The sequence below is a fragment of the Syngnathus leptorhynchus genome, chromosome 10, assembly GCF_054491065.1.
Source record: "Syngnathus leptorhynchus isolate UIUO chromosome 10, UIUO_Slep, whole genome shotgun sequence".
NCBI lineage: Eukaryota > Metazoa > Chordata > Actinopteri > Syngnathiformes > Syngnathidae > Syngnathus > Syngnathus leptorhynchus.
Genome location: NC_141204.1, coordinates 2,800,334 through 2,812,882, shown reverse-complemented (window position 1 = coordinate 2,812,882; position 12,549 = coordinate 2,800,334). Strand labels below are relative to the sequence as shown.

The window sequence follows — 12,549 nt, the reverse complement described above, 5'->3', positions numbered from 1 at the left end:
AGATATGAACAAAATGCATTGGTCAGAACAAAATGGCCAAGTTGATGATCAAATAAGTATATTGTCATCTTATTATTATAATTATAAATATTGAAAAAGTAACTTAATAGTGGTCATAAAGGATTATTAGGTGCCAGCAAAAATAACATACATGTATATACGTATATATCCAAACAAATAAAATTCACTGTGTGGGGTATTCATGTAACTGCTTTCCTCCAAAAAGTAAATAAATTAAAGAAAGATTTGACTGCCAACGTGTTTTACAACTTTGCATCGGTGTGAGAAAGTCGCCACACAAGCATACAGACACACTACTACCTTTTGTTCACATAGTGTTCCATAAATTTGGGAACAGGTAATGGAAGTCCAATATTTTTCTTTACCACCACTCCAAAACCAATAGAAAAAAAAAAAAAAAAAAGCTCATTTGTGCTTTTACAGAGTGAACAGGAAGTTGCCATAAAAATTGGTGGAAGGTTCTTTTAAAAGCGTGTTTGTATGAGTCAGGTTAGCCAAGCAGCTGCGATACATTACGTTCCTCCTTGAGCATGTATTATACATACAGAACTAGTCAGCCACTCGCAAAGGTCACGAGGCAATCATGTTCAGACCGCAAAGCTCACATGAACTTTGCCCCGGCCCGCAAATACAAATCCTTTTAGCCAATCTGTCAATCAAAAAATGAAGCGAGCACAAAAGGCGTGTTGATCTCTGACTTTTGGCTATTATTCAAAAAAAGCGCAAGATATTTAGAATGAAGACTAAAAGCTGTGAATAATAAAGCATATGTGACCGTATAATAGAATTTGAAGGCTCGTGCTAAGCTTATCGCGCCGGGAATGTGAAATGTGTGTGTTATCATTTACGACGAAGCGCCTGAGCCCAATGATAATGGCGATAAAAAATGCATAAGCTCTAAGTTATTCATATTTCACTTCCCCAAAAAGTCCTGTGGGAGGCTTGTATGAAGCCATCTTTATATCTGGGTCTCTTTCCAGGCCCGCACACTCGCCCGCATTAAAGGGTGGCGTGCGCGTGTGGCAGGCGGGGGCGCACTTCCTCCCCGTGCGGCTCGGCCCACTGACTAAGAGGCCAAACACGCAGCTCATTAAAGTTGGATGGCGTCGCGCTCGCCGATTCAATCATTAATTCATGGCGAAAACAGGCGGAGAAAATGGCAGAGAGCCTGGCGTTGTGATGGAATAATCATTTGTTTCCAACTAAGTGGTTCGATGACACTTCAAGCACCAAAATGATTACTTCTTACTTTGTCGCCATCTTGTGGTCTGTTGAAGTGAGTTGAGGAGCTTCGGTAAATAACAAAAGTATCGCTTTTTTTCCCACAATCTTGCGGAATGAAGTATATATATAAAAAAAAGGCATAATTGAATCTTCTGGTGTGGTGACCCCTTTTCACCCGATTCGCTTGTTTGAAAAATAATTATGTAATCCTGTCAAGTATGCTGTAAGACTGTTCCACTTCAATTCCCTAGGTGGCGCTTAAGCGAACCAGCATATTTTACAAGAGCATTGTGAGCCTGCTAAATAAAACCTTGGGTACAACAATGCAAATTAATGGACACCAATACGAGAGGTAAATCAAAACTCTTTCACTGGCTCACGTGATAGTGTACAGGCGTACCTAATGAAGTGTCCTTTGTAGGTAAATTGGTTCACCACTCTTATTGTACTGTGAGATGACCTAGAACTGATAAACCACTTTGAGTAGATATCACATCGACAAGGACGTGTTTTGACATCATCAGCATAATTTCCTGTCCACCCCATAATAACAGCATCGTGTCATAATAAAAGAAACGAGTCTTCATAATACGTTGTCGCGCGTCTAACATTAGCTCACCGATATTCCCAAGGACCGCCAGGAAGTGGGCCATGCGGGGAGGGTCGAGATGTGCGCTCTGACTCAATTCTTAATATAGGCCGTCTAATCAGGCGACAGGAAATGAAGGTTACATCGCTTGTTGTGAATGAGGTTATGGAAAATGTTTAATTCATGAATAATCATCCTCCCATTAGACCACAGTTATGACAGCCACCACTGAGTAAAGGACTGTATGCATTTGTGATCCCACCAAAGAGCTCCGCTAAGACGTCCACCTTTCTAAAAGACATGTGTCAATCCAAACTAAGCATGTCAATATCTGTGCAATTGCAAAGTGTGCATTATCTATATGCACGTTTTCTTCAGAATGAATATTAAGGTGTACCTAATCTGGTGTCCAGCTAAATGAAGGAATCTTAAATGATCGAATCATGGGCACCTCTATCCCATTGTTATGAATGAAGCCTGCAGGCCTCACTCGTGCACGCTGTACTATGGGTAACACTCCCCCCCCCCACCCGCACCCCCCAATTCGTCTAGACCGGTGCGCGTCCTCCTGCACATACATAGCATACGCCCCCTTCATATGATATTGATTTTGCTTATTTACAACATCGTTGGCGATCGCTTAGCTTTGCTCCACTAACCCATTTCCTTTTACGCTGACATCTGAAGGAATGGCAGCGTGGATCACAACATCTGCCGCGATGCCCACCTTGACGCCATAGGAATTCTACTCGAGCTGTTAGCGGTGCAACGTGGACCGAGTGAGGACACGAGCACGCAAAAAAATATAAAAAAAATAAAATGGGAATCACGGCTCGCTTGTTTAGCAGTGATCGCGTTCTCCGCATCTTACCTTGCAACATGACCTCGTCTCAGTCGGCTGGAGAGGATGATGGTGCTTCTGGTTCCGTATGCACACGCGAGATGCGGCTTTGGAGATGAAGGAGAGAGGAAAAGGCAAGACGAAGAAAATAGGTTGTCAAAACGTGCAACGGTACATTTTAGCGTTAGATCTGAGTGTTAGGATGCTCCTGCTGGATGAGCTTAGCCGCGTTATGGCAGCCTGTGTGGAGCCAGAAGAGCCCCCTCCTCCCCGCACCCCCCGTATCCATCTTCATAGAACACCATCCGGCTGCAGGAGGATGCACTGACTGCCAGCACGACAGTCCCGTATCTTTGTAACATTTGCGTTCAAGTGTTTTTCTTTTAGTTATTTTTTCTTTTTTAATGCAACTAGCGAGGTTTGGACAATGGGTTTGCTTTAAAACACTGCCGTGATAATTACCCAAAAAAAAAAAAAGTTTTAATTGAATTTTACATCAAACAAGTTGCTCAAAACTCAGGTAACAAACTCTTTTTATGATGTCATAACAGGTGAGCCGTTATTGGTCGTTACCTGAGCAACTGTGATGTCATTTTCAGTCGACAGTGGGTGACAAAATGGCCGCCCCCTCAGACGATAAAAGCGATTATTTTGCTGCCTAATTTATATTCCACAAACCGAATGGCACACGTTGTGAATAAATCTCACTCTCACTGTATATTTTTAATCAAGAAAATTCAGCCACAATAAATTCTTTGAAACTATTTTTTTTTTCTCAATATGTGCATTTGCATGCATCACTCATGGTACACTGAAAACATAACAGCTCACCTGTTGTCAACGTGCAGACCTTGTTACACATCTGATGTTCCCCCAGGAAGCTGCGGAAGAGCATCGAGATTAAATACATGGTTGTTGTTTATTGCTTGGAAAATATTGACTCGGAAATCTTCCTCTACAATCTTCCGTGTCTTCTATTGATTTTCCTGTGACACGGAAACAAATCATTCGCGGGAACGACCGCTGTTTTTTTTTTTTTTTTGCTGACCTCTCATGGAAGTGAGCACAGAGTCAATGAGGTGATGCTATCTTTGATGAGAGCCAATAAAGTGGTGGCAAAAAGTTACGATCAAGTAGCCCAACAAACTATTTACGCGCATAAATGCCCCCATAAGATTTGAGTGTCTCCAGACAAACACTGAAAAACCTGTTAACTTGTCTCGCCTTTAAGGGTTGTTCAAATGAATGACATAATCAATTCCATTGATTCTCACACACATGTAGATGTAGGAATGTCGAAAAAAAAAATAGTGCTTACAGAGCATGTTCTAAATGAATTAAGTAATCGTACTGATTGAGTCCCATGTACATTGAAGCCATGTTTTGCAGTGCATGGTAGTTGCCACAAGAGGTCAGTGTTACTCTTAATAACAAATAACTAGTGGCTAAGTAGTGCATACAACAATGACCAATCACCTATGTGATTAAATTTAGCCCGACAAATGAAAGGACATTCATTTGATAAACCTTCATTTAAACAATTCCATGTATATGGTACTGCATAAAAGTAGTGCGCTATAAAGCTTTATTGGAGTGTTATTGTTCAATTGGTGTCCGGCCTACTTATAGATATAATCACAATTACATACTTTAATCCGTCAGCTCTTTAATTCCCGGACTGTGTACATTAAAAACCTCAATACTGCAGAAGGAAGAAAAACATGTATTATACTTCAATACCACCAGAGGGAGCCCAAATACCACTAGCGGTCATTCTTTTTCCTCCTACTAGTGGTAATTCAGTTTCACTGCACTAATCAATGTAAAACCCAATTATAAAATACCAACATCCAAAGTAAACTATGTCCATTTCAAAATGTTTCTATTTCTTATGCAATTGCTTTATATACTATATAGTTGTTTTTTTTTCCAAAACTGTCATTTTGACAACTGCAAATGTTAGTTACACAAAACAGCACATTTTGACTTTGGCACAAATTCATCCATAAGAACAGAACTCTTATCATAAGCACAAGTCACAGTTAAGTCAGTGGTTTATAATAATAAAAGTTTAAAAAAACTACTCACCCATTTCATTCTTGCGCTGCAGATTCTTTTATTATATTGCACTGAGAGGCCATGACAGAGATGATCAACCTTGTCATAACATCCATTTTCCTCTTTGCTATAACAGGTATATTTTTCCCTACAAAAATCACAGTGCAGAGCGCTATTCAAAAAGGTCCAACAATTCCTTCATGCAGCCAAGTAAAAATATATTCTCCTACATTGTGACCTTAAGCACTTTTTTTTTTTGTTCCATATAAAAACGATTCCTTTGGTGAAGGTCTTGCATATCAGGGCGTTGGAGCAAATCGGGGCATGAGCGCCGCGCGTAGTGTCCTTGTACCTGCAGCGGCTCGGCTCGGCCCGGCACCGGCGGCCGTATTGTCCTCAAATAGGCCGGCGTGACAAGTTGTTCACTGGTGGCTGTAGGCGGCGGCATAAATTTGCTCGTTGTGTTCCCGCCCGCTGCCTCTCAGGCCCGGGCCACGAGAAGAGAGGCTGCTGTGAGCTTTATGACAAAAATGCTTCATCCCCCATTAACCTTCACAGAGTGGGTATCAGGAGGGGATTTGGGCCAGAATAAAGCGGCAGTGTGAGAAGGCGCCGCCGCCGTCCTTCATTTCTCCTCTTTCACTGGGTCATCCCTTTTAGCTGGACTAGGCCAGAAAGCCCAGATAAGAAAATGATTGAGTATCATTGGGCCTCCTCGGTCACAAACCAATTCATGATCCCGGGTTGCTGTGGCGAATACAAAGAAAGTCTTAAGTGATTTATTTTTCCTGGAGATGTGTCATCAGGAAGCAGACCTGAAATGCATATACAGGTTGTGTTATTCACAAGCCAAACACGGGAGACACCTGGCCCATTACACCTGCAGCGAGTGAAAATGGAAGCAGAAGTGCAGTTGGTCATCCCCCCCCCCTTTTGCTGCTGTAACAACTTTGGAGAGGACTTCATGATGTTGGAAGTGCGCCTTTGGGGAATTTTCATCACCTACGTTGGACAAGAGAGAGGACTTGGCTGCCATGGTGATTGATGGGCTTCTTCCACACCAAAATCAACTAAGCGTGTCTGTGTGGGCTTTGCTTTGTCCACTGGAGGGAAAGACACGCTGCGACAAAAAAAAAAAAGCAAAGAAGCATTGGACGGACCAAATTGTTTTGGTATCGTCAGAAATTTAGAGTTGAACTTTTTTGGGGTTGGGCAAGAGGTGTACAAATCGGCACAAATTGACTAGAAGTAAAACGATTAACAATTAATTGACAGCTAATCGGTTACCCAACTAATCAATTGTTTATGATGATGGATGAATCTTTTAGATAAGTTATTAACTTCAAAATTGTCCAAATGATGCTAATTTCACCTTCTCAAGGGTACATGTCCAATTTCTGGAGTCATGAAAGCAAACCGATTACACCGGTCAGCAGCAAAAATTGATCACAGACTCTGAACATATTTTGGACACGGATTTAAAAAAAAAAAAAGTCTTCCCTTCTTTACTGACCTGTTGGATCAATGCAATCGTGAACATTTTCATTTCTATGTTCTCTAAAAACAACACAGCCTGGCTGGCTAATTTGAAAGTCTCCATGTGGCGCCGGTGGCACAGGAGCGGCTCATCTGTCGACCTGCCATCTCATCGACTCTCTTCATTAAAGTCGAGCGCTGTCCATTACGTTCCGTAATCCTCCTCAGTCGGCGCAACACACGCGACCTTGAGGTGGAACTCTGTAAACAGCTCCCGAGCTCTCACTCCGCCAGCGTAATAAATGTCAGTTGTTGGGCAGCGGTATTTACAAAGTCGCCTATTTTCCTGTGATGTCGTCGGAACACGGTGCGACTATTCTCGCCGAGCAATCATTTCTATCTCGCCGCTTAATTGAGCCGGATGTACGTTAACGATTTCACTTGGAGGGGGGGGGGGGTCATCAAGATTCAGACAGGCGCCTGTTCTTTTGTGTCTGCTGACGCCTGGCAGCGGAAAACCATTAGCGGGCCCCATTTGTTGGCGACGGACAGTGCTGACCTTTCCGATTGGCATGTCCTCTTAGGAGTGACAGCTTTTTCTTCTCGTCAGAGCGAGAAGTGATCTGTCCTCGGACGTGCGCATATTTTGCATATTTAAGCCACGTACTGTACACGCGTGCCGTGCCAATTTTAACTTTGGGCCGTTCCGATGTTAGTGGCGTCGCTTTTGAAAAAAATGATCAGCTCGCTCGCGGAAGCGTCACTTCAATGCAATGTGATAATTAATGGAGATGTAAAACCTGAAAGGGATCCAACACAATGGGTGCTATTTTCACATGACAATTGTTACCATGCCAAGTAACTGTAGCAACATGAGAAAACGGGAGAAAGCGCTTCAAGTACAAAGCAATGCCGTATCACAATGGAACTCGTATTGTTCAGTAAACAACTCTCTGACTTAAAATGATTTCCACATCATGCATCGAGCCACGTTAAAATTCTAATTATTCACCCAAACAGCCCCAAAGTGTCGTTTTCTGTCTTTCACCCATCTTAGAGTTTATCTGCTCATTTATTCCTCTTTAAACACTAGCCCCGGCCGGCCAATCCAAGAAAACCAACGGGTCCTCACATTGTGACATCATAATGTGAGGCACCGCCCCTTCGTACTGCCCATGCAGACTAAGCACACGGGCCAGTTTCTCAGAACAGCTGTCATCGTTTCTCAACTTATGGTAATTGTTTATTGAAGAGGTGCCAGTTTCCCTTTGCGAGCATTGCATAAGTGTTTTTAAGCATCGACTTTGATTGGATGGGTGTTGATATGTAGCGTCTGTCTATGTGTGTGCGAGTATTGCAGATCGTATGGTTCCTTTCCCCTGAGGGGAACAATGATGCATTGTGACAAGAATGCATCGTGTACATTTTGGCTTCAGTTCAGTCAAGTTTCCTCCTCAGCGCTTAAAGGTTATTTTCAATGTTAGCGCAAGAATTCCATTGATTCGGAAAGATATCCAATCCGAAATGTTTGAGCGATCTAGGGCCGGAAATAATCCCGTATCATTCTTTTTTTTTTTTTCCTCCTATCAACAACCAGTCCCTATCTCGCTTTTTCCCGCCACCCAAGTACAGATACACATCGTTCGGTTGTATGAGGCAGCTGACAAGTACAATTTAAAACACATTGAAAAGGCCTTGATGAAATGTGAGCTCACTTTTTCTTTCCCCCGCCCGCAACAATAGGGAGGAATTCAATTTTGAGTCAGCCGTAGAGAGGGATTCGTCTTTTGACTGATGTTCCAAAGAGAATGTTGCCGGCCGCGCCGCGTGATGTGAGGTCAGGTGGTCAATCAGCTTCTACCGCATCACTGTCGGAGTTTCCGCTGCCCAAATTCGTCAACAGACAAATGTTCCCGATTCGCCCATACAGTAGAAAACAGACTTTTCTTTAAAAGAAAAGCTGAAAAGAGCGTGGACGTGTCTCAACTTGTCCGTTATTAACGATGAGGTGGAGATCTGGGAAGTGGAGAAAGATCGGTTGTCATATCAGCGGGGGAAGAAGCATCTGTCCCCAATAAAGTACGACGCCCATGCAAGTTATTTCCAGCCTGAGTCCTGTGGCCGTCAACGTGGGGATAAAACAAGATTAGTCAAAATGACTGCTAAGTGGAAAGGTAGAGCGGGGGGGGGGGATTGGAGCTTTCTTGTTATCTGCTCTCTTGCCAATTAGGGAAGCGGGGACTGTCCGCGAGTGAAGCGAAAAAGAGACGTAATCGCCTCATCCATCAGCCGGCTTGTCGGTGAACGGCCGAATCCCATTACATGTGCGCTTCGACTGGATGAAAGCGCCGCGCGGCGGCCTCATGTTTACCCTTCGGCCGCTGCCCGCCATCGGCCGGACGAGCTTGAATAAAAGCGGAAAGTGCTGAAAGGTTTGATGTTGATTTGAATGCGGGGTTCGCGTGGTAAAAGACAAACGTTTGATGGTGCGCCGATGGCAGGTAACTCGACCTGCTGTTATCTGGCTGCGGATGAAAGAGTTTGATCTGTGACACATGCAGCTCTGTTTTTTTTTTTTTTTTTTTTTATATGCAGCATCATTTGAAGTGCCTGCTAAACAAACATGAATTAAATATGGCAGGAGTAGGTTTGTGTGTCGCGCAAAACATCAGCCATGTCGCGCTGCGTTCCAATTTGATCACATCTTGGGTCACGAGGAAAGTAGCAGAACTGTTTCGTGTTTTATCATACGCAGAAACTCATGTTATAGTCCATTCGTAACAAAACCGGGTATCAGACCGGCTTGTCCAAAAAATGCAGAGCTGGAAGAAATGTGTCGTGAGCCGCCGTGTCAGCACTTCATCTATAAATCATGACCGACGTGTGCAGCCACTGTCCAGAATGGATCCAAAGAGCAAAGCTCTAAGGTTAAAGTAGGTAAACAAGATGGAGGACAGTCTGCAAATGCAGAACTTGACCCAGACTCATCCTGCCTCTTGCTACCTGGCGCAGTGACAGACTTGCGGGAAGATGAATTTGAGTCATTTTAAGCAATAAGGACCTCAACTTCCAATTGGTAACGTCATGTTGTTCTTTCTCCAAACCACAAACGAGTCGAAATTGAATCGCCGGCAGAAGTAGTGCAGTCTAAGTCACCTCATTTGCTTCAGGACAACAAATCAACAATCATTTCCACCAAAATTGACCAAATTCCTCATGATCAATTGAAGCGTGACCATCCCCACGGTGACTTTCCATACGGTTCCCGCCTAAATTCTCGTCAAATTCCGTTATTACAGTCAAAGCTCAGGTGAGAGGATGATTGGAATCACACAGCCCAAAGGGGCTTAGAAGAGAAAGACGAGATCCATCTGGAGGGCGAAACTGTGAGAAAGAGCAAAAGTAATAAAAGAGATGGGCGTGCTCAAAAAAAATCCCGCAGAGTGACTCGACGAAGAGCAGTGGCAAAACAATCGTGGATGAAAACACAAATACTCAAATAGTCACGGCATGAAGTGAAAACAGGTCGAACCGTGTCTTGACGATATCAACTGAGACTAAATTTCAAAATGTTTGATGTCTTCCAAGATTGAGCAGAAACTGGAAAGCGACGTGGTCCGATTTCCAACACGGGTGGGCGGATTGATGGAAAAGTGCTGACAAGGACGGGGAAAAAACCCAATGAGACAGATGGACGTAATAATCAGGAGGGTGCAGACGGAATACAATGGGAGGAAAAAAACAGTAAACAAGAAGAGTGATGACCTTTGACCATCTAGCCCCGGCAATCAGCGGGGCTCTTGCTCGGCCGGGCAAATGGGATGATTGGAAAGAGAACGGTTGAAAATAGCAACTGACGAGATATTAATTTAGTGACCGGAACTTGGACCAGATCTACTTGGTCTTTTAAAAAAAAAAAAATCAATAAAAGTGTCTTTTTTTTTTTAACTACAACCATCATCCCCGAAAGTTTGGTTGACATGTTGACAGTGTTCCCTTTAAATCGTGAAAAATGATGGGACGGAGGTCAAAGGTCTCCTGCTCTTAAAAAAAATATCCAATGCTGAAGATTTCTTTGAAAGACTGCGACTTGGAATTGTTTCATGCTTCCCTATTAAGCTTTTTAATCATTCAGCTTGGCTCGACAGAGGTCATAAAGTTAATAGTAAAAAGAAGCTGCGGCTATCATCGTTCACCCGCACGGTTTGAAGTCTATCTCTGCCCAAGTCTGATTAAAGCTCCGCGGCTCACTGCCGCCGCCTCTAAATACAACTATAAACACATTTTTAATTGCTAATGCCTCAAGTGTGACCGGTGTCCAAAGTTCGATTCCCCACGTGGCTACGTGTCACTCATGTCATCCAACAGATGGTGAAATCCTTAGAGAGGCTTATTAAAACTTCAAATAGCGCTGAAGATTGTTTTCACACTTTATTTCCACTACATGTCGCCGATTCATTTTCGATTCCAATGGATTCTGCGGAAACATTTAACAATAGTTTTTTTTTGTTTTTTTTTAAATGTGCTGCAACATGCTGCAAGGTCCCGATGTTTAAATCTGCCAAGCTGTCTGGCGTAGTGATATAAAAGTGCAGTTTATCCGAGTGAAAAACGATGCAATATGCACAGAGGTCTGCCACGAGCAATACTAAGGCCACTGTCAAGCGTTGTCAAGCTCTGCGGCGATTCTTGTCAGCCTTAAAGAGTAGACGAAACAAGTGTCCTGCCATGTTTCCACATGGTTGGCCTTCTAACACAAGACAACAGCAAACCTACGGGTAGGGCTGCCTCCATTTTGGGAAAAAAAAAATATTCATCACGATTATTTAGTTGAAATCGGGATTATACAAGCGATTATTAATTATGGGTTACAAAAGGAGAAAATATATAAACTGAAGAAAAAATAAGACCAAAAAATATTTAAAACGCTATAATAATGTAAGTTTGTTTCAGACTAAACAAAATGCATAAAATTTGCTATTTTAAAATTTAAAAACACAAATGCTATTTAGCCTCTAAGTACGTTTCTGCGAGTACGTCTTTGCAAGTACATTTGAAAATCTTAAAAAACTTATTTGCCAGTCAAAAACTTTTACAGTTTCACTCTTGCATATATAATGATGTAGGACAAGGTGGAGAAAAAAAAAAAAGTGTTTCAATAAGCAACAGTCATTTTAAAGGCAAATTGGAGTTTGGGCACATAATTATCCAAACTTCTGCTACATCATTTAGATTTTATATATTAAAAAAAAAAAAAAAAAGCCAATTGAAATGAGAGCATGATAATTAATCCTCTCTGGATATTGGCCATAAAATAATAATGACCATCTTCAGAATGTCTCGGACGTTTCCTGTGTCTTTCGGGGTCTGCAGATTTTTCTCCGCTCTCTCTCGCGCGCGCAGTAACGATTGGCCCTCGGTGGTGGATAATCGATGCGTAATTATTTTCTCAATGTGGAAAGAGGATGAATATGCAAAGACCGAGCGGCAGCGAGCGGCTCGATCTGTCTATTGAGTTTTAATCAAGCCGATGAAATAGTCTTTTACGCCCATTTCCATGTTTGAATTAATCAATTGCGTAAAGAGATTGGAGGCTCTCTGACATCATCTTAATACATAACCGATTTGTTTTAAGAGTTAAACATTTGGAAGCCACTTAGCTTGGACTTGAATAACTTTTTTTTTTTTGCTCCGTCCTTCCTGGAAATGCTTCACTCCCTGCTGTGATCAACTGTGATTACATAAACACACGAGTCTGTCTGCTTGGAAATCTTTTTCTGCTGCGTCGTTACTGAATCTGCCTTTAGGACATATTGTTTCAGTTCGGAAAAATTGGGTTGCGGGAGTCGGTGAAAAACGTAGCAACATGGCTCCGCGTCTTTTAAATAAAAGCCAATATTACCTTTTAAATGGGCACCGTGTGGAGTTTGTTTTAGAGCTGTAATATCGCTTCGGGAAAGTCCCTGGTGCTTTATTTATGCCGCACATATACGCGAGGATGATTACACGCTGGCGTACTGATTCTCACAGCCCCTCCGCCCACGTCGAATGAGCTGACAGAATATAACAAGTGAGCGTCATAAGCTCGGCTGCGGCTTTTTGTAAAGCGTTCGCTTTCGATGTTTCATGACATCATTATCTGTAGGACCATTTGTTTTGAAATGTGTGGACCGAGTAACCGCAGAGGGTAAGCTCGGGTGACTCATAGGTGGATGTACCGATTGACCCGGTTGGCACTTTTGGTCAAAACAAAATCGGAGTGCGTGATATGTACCAGCCACCGAGCTGCATGAAAATAGCGTTGTACGTGCTGTCTGGTGGGATGACTGGGGGAAAGATG

At 42.7% G+C, this 12,549-nt stretch overlaps 1 protein-coding gene across 2 annotated transcripts in view; it reads right to left on the bottom strand.

Moving 5' to 3' along the window:
* The window catches only part of LOC147049923 (receptor-type tyrosine-protein phosphatase epsilon-like), a 37,193-nt gene that overhangs the window by 14,329 nt on the left and 10,315 nt on the right, over positions 1–12,549 (bottom strand). For both annotated transcript variants that reach the window (XM_085923022.1, XM_085923023.1), the window contains exons 4-6: positions 4,764–5,548; positions 3,507–3,556; positions 2,706–2,782 (exon numbers count right to left, since the gene is read on the bottom strand). The gene's annotated coding sequence lies outside the window, so the exon portion shown is untranslated. The remainder of the gene's footprint in view (positions 1–2,705; positions 2,783–3,506; positions 3,557–4,763; positions 5,549–12,549) is intronic.